Genomic DNA, 4236 nt, shown 5'->3' with positions numbered 1-4236 from the left:
ATACTGTATATATACCAACAAGACAGTGTACATCACTGTCACAACGGCGTTTGATTTCATTCAAAGGCTTTATGGCTTTTCCTATAATACCTGTTGGGCCGGTCTCTAGTCAAAATGCCCGGGGTGATTTTTTGTCCCAGTCCAGCCCTGGTTTCTGGAGATCCCTTGCAGACTTCTCACCCATCCACAATGAAGCTCAGTACTTAAACTCAGTCTACACTACTGCTCCTTGCTAGATTGTTAAACTACTCATGTAGTAGTGTAGCTAAGGCCATTTTTATCCAGTTCATTAACCTGTTGTCTTAATGTAGCTCAAGCTTGCATTCATTTTCTCATCTCTTCCTTTACCCAGAGAACCCTCCAAAATTATGTCTGCCTACGTTAATCTACTTTTGCCCACATTTAGTCTGGTGACTGGAAGAGTCATCAGACCTTCATTCCCCCCGTTCAGTCATCATGCGCCCTGATGAAAGGAAGAGAGACTGTCTACTTCCTGGCTTGTCCACCAGTGGCGTGTCCCCAACCAGACTGGCTACCCCAGGTGCCACCCCGAAGCTAAAACAATAAAATTCAATCAAATATCAAATGCACGATTATGTTTTCACAGTGAAGCTCAGATATCCGAGTGCAAGTGAATGCAGCATTGGCTTCTGCACTATGAGCATCACGTTAGCAAAGGAAGGAGAGCCAAGCACGAAAGACGGTACCGCAGAAAACAATTTTTCGGTGAAAGAAAATGAGGGGAGAATAAATGTCCCGGTAAGTAGTATTAAGTTTGTTGAGTTTAGTAATTGAAATTAGAATACCAAGGAAAAAATAACACTTAAAGAATTTTTGCAACCGTCGAATACAGACAGTAGGCTACTGGGGGAGCTAGCATAAGAGTTATGATTTATAAGATACAATCCAAGTCGTAACATTGCTGTATGGAGCTGCAGATTTGGTTGCAGGTTAATACTGGCAGTGTCACCATGCCAGCTGACTGTATTTCATCATCAGCCAGTGTTGTTCTTTATACATCAATATTACCAAAGTTTACCATAAGGCAGCACTTATACTACACTGTGCGGTCTCGCTAATTTCTCTCATTACTTATCCTATCTGCCAGCTCCATGTTATGAATAGAGTGTAAATCACCCCATAAATGGCTGTCCCATGTTCAATGCAGGGATGTGCAGTTCTGGTTCTCAAGGCTCCCGGTTTCAGATGTTTCCATACTTCAACACAGCTGATTTAAAGAATCATTTACAGACTTGTGCACAACTAGGTGTTTGGGGATTATTTGACTTGAATTGGCTATGTTGGTATAGTGTAACATCTAAAACGTGCAGAATAGGGGTCCATGAGGGCCAGAATTTGACATCCCTGGCTTCTAGTCAAGGTCATACATCAGGAAAGTTGTTGTTTGTGACATAAGTTTTTGCTTTATTACTTCAGGGCCAACCAGTAGAGATAAAAGAATAGGAAGAATGAAAAGATCTCAAAATATTGAGAATTTCTTCCTTAAGAAGGCTAAAATACAACCAGAAGCAGAGAGCAATGTCAGGGAAAGGTGGACTGAGCAGCAGTCATCATTGTCACCTGTGAGTTCTACAAATGAAGGTATGTGTGAGAATGAATAAGGAAAATGCAAGGAAGGGATGTTTATATTGTCAATTGTTCAACCGATCCATAGGGGACAAATCCTAATATTTGGGAATAAATAATTAACTAAGCAAATATATGTATTGTGGTACATAATTGGAAAGTAAAACAAAATCCTGCTTTAAATAACACGTTTTTTTATTTAATGAAATGTAATATTTTTATATTATCCCAGGCACTTCTTCACCTGTTCATGATCAACCAGATAACCAGGATGTGGTGCCTTTTGAAACATCTTCAGTGCTGTTGTTTACAAATGTTTTTGTACTTCTTGTCTTCCTAACATGTAACAGACTCTTATTAAAAGTTCAAGAGGTTTATTTTTGCACAATTTGTACTGAAAACATTATCAAAAGAAGGTATAGAAAGTATTTACTTGCTTTCAGCTTTCATTCAAATGTCAGTCTTTTCATTTGTTTCCCCACTTTTTTCCTGTTTCAAAGTCAAACACCAGTTTGTGAGAAGATTATCATCTTTTTTTAATAGGCAGATAAAGTTTTGCATTGGCATTGGCAAATTTGCCAATTGTATGTTAAAAATGTTCGTATTTTAATATTCAAAAATGTTTTTGCCCAAAACATATATGCACTATATGTCAGTAAAAATACTATGCAAACATTGCTGTCCTTGAATGCTGAATAAACACTGACAAAGCACTGATTGTATCTCTTGTACATTATCGACACAGTATCTAAAAACTTTGCACTGCAGTGGTTAAAATCTCATTCTAATAAGAGTTAAAAGCGCATTTGGTTATTAGGTTTACAGGGTTATTGAATTATGGTTAACGGTTGGTAGAATTTTTTTTAACATTATCTGCCAATTACATCTGCCACCCTTCTCCAAATCTGTGCCCCTACCTGGCCCCCCCAACAAAAATTTTCTAGACACGCCACTGTTGTCCACATGTGAAAAGCACTCTGGAGACCTTAATCCTGGACTCTCAGCTCACCCTCAGCTCACAGCTTTTAAGCGTAATCAGAAAACAGCTCGTCTGACTCTCTAACCTGTTTCTGATGAATACTCATTAGCTTTCAATACCTGCAGCGAATATCTAATCTACATTTTCAGCATTTTAGTTCATTCAGATATTCTTGACCAGTGATGGGAATAACAGCTTTAAAAGTAACTTTTTTTCAGTAATTAGTAATCTAACGAATTACTATTTTAACGCCGTTACCGTTACTAACAAAAAAATGCGGTGCGGACAAGTAACTATTTTTCAACACAGACACACAAGTGCTGCTGATTGGCTGAGGAAGAATAAAGTAGTCATGGTAAACCAATCACATGACCAATTTAAGATGACATTTTAAGATGTTTACATGGCAACAAGATGCTATGTCAACCCAAGACAACCCTGAGTCTCCATTTTTGTGTTAAAAGTGTTGACTGCAAACTATATAGCAGTGTTTAAATTGTGTTGATAGGCCACAAAAACCAGAGTTATGATAAAAAATATGCGCAATGCTTTTTCCTGAATACTATCACTAAGTTTACTCCAGGAAGAAACGATTTCTAAGGAAAGCACTCTCCGCTTGTGAGCAAAAACAAAAACACCCCACCCTTTCCTATTTGTGGAAAAATGTACCATGTCAACCAATCAAAAAATGAAATGGCAACATGGCATTTGGTTGGTTAGGAAGAGGGGGAAGTTTTAGGATTGAAGGCGGCGAGAGAGCAAAAGAGAGAGAGCAAGTTTTGAGATGTGAGAGATTTGTGACGTTTAGCATGTTTGAAGTGTGTAGTTAGTGTGTAGTGTAGTCGTTGTTTTTGTGTTGTGTGTCAGAACAATGAGGCGACTGCTGAATGTCACAGTTGCTGCCAAAAGCCACCAAAAGCAGACTGCAGTGTAAAGTCTCCAGGTGGAAAACAGGACGAGTGATACACCTGCTTTCAGACCTGCGGGTATCAGGGTAGTGATGTTCTCCTTTATCTTATAGTGGACAAAAAAAAAATTCTTTGAGTGGCACAAATAATTTATGTGGCATCTTATTTGATGCAGAGCGCCGGATTGTTCTGTAAATAGTTTGAAATGGTTATTAAAAAAAAAAAAAAACACACCTGCATTTTTAGGAAAATAGCTGCAAATAACTTTGTAAATTTTAAAAAACCTATGCACTGGTTTTGCAAACAACAATTTATATTTGCATTTCAAGTTATGAAAATGATTTGTTAAACATGTTTTGTGTTTGTCACAGTAAAAAATCTAACCTTTTTTCTACTCTCATTTTATGTTTTTTGTCTGATTTTAGATTTTGTGGTAATATAGTATGTCAAAATGAAAAGATAAGGTCAATAGTTTTTAAAATTGAGATGTAGAGGTAAAATCAAAAGTAGTCAAAAACGGCCAGCATCCCAGAGGGTTAAGCATTATTTAAAGTAACGCAATAGTTACTTTTCATAGTAATTAGTTAATTTTATAGTATTGTAACTCAGTTACTAACTCAATTACGTTTTTGAAGAAGTAACTAGTAACTATAACTAATCACTTTTTCAAAGTAACTTGCCCAACGCTGTTCCTGACACAGGCTATGCTGCCATGTTCATTAGGTTTTTTTTACAGCATAACCACCGCAAAACAATCACATT

At 37.2% G+C, this 4236-nt stretch overlaps 1 long non-coding RNA gene across 1 annotated transcript; it reads left to right on the top strand.

Annotated features, from left to right (window-relative positions):
* Positions 1-646: 646 nt before the first annotated feature.
* On the top strand, positions 647-2016 carry LOC120441679. Its single transcript, XR_005614179.1, has 3 exons — positions 647-759; positions 1438-1602; positions 1820-2016. It is a non-coding gene; the product is annotated as an uncharacterized LOC120441679 (long non-coding RNA).
* The last annotated feature ends 2220 nt before the right edge of the window (positions 2017-4236 follow it).

The sequence above is a fragment of the Oreochromis aureus genome, linkage group 9 (assembly GCF_013358895.1).
Source record: "Oreochromis aureus strain Israel breed Guangdong linkage group 9, ZZ_aureus, whole genome shotgun sequence".
Taxonomy (NCBI): Eukaryota; Metazoa; Chordata; class Actinopteri; order Cichliformes; family Cichlidae; genus Oreochromis; species Oreochromis aureus.
The sequence above is the reverse complement of the archived record's forward strand: the minus strand, read 5'-3'. Positions and strand labels throughout refer to the sequence as shown.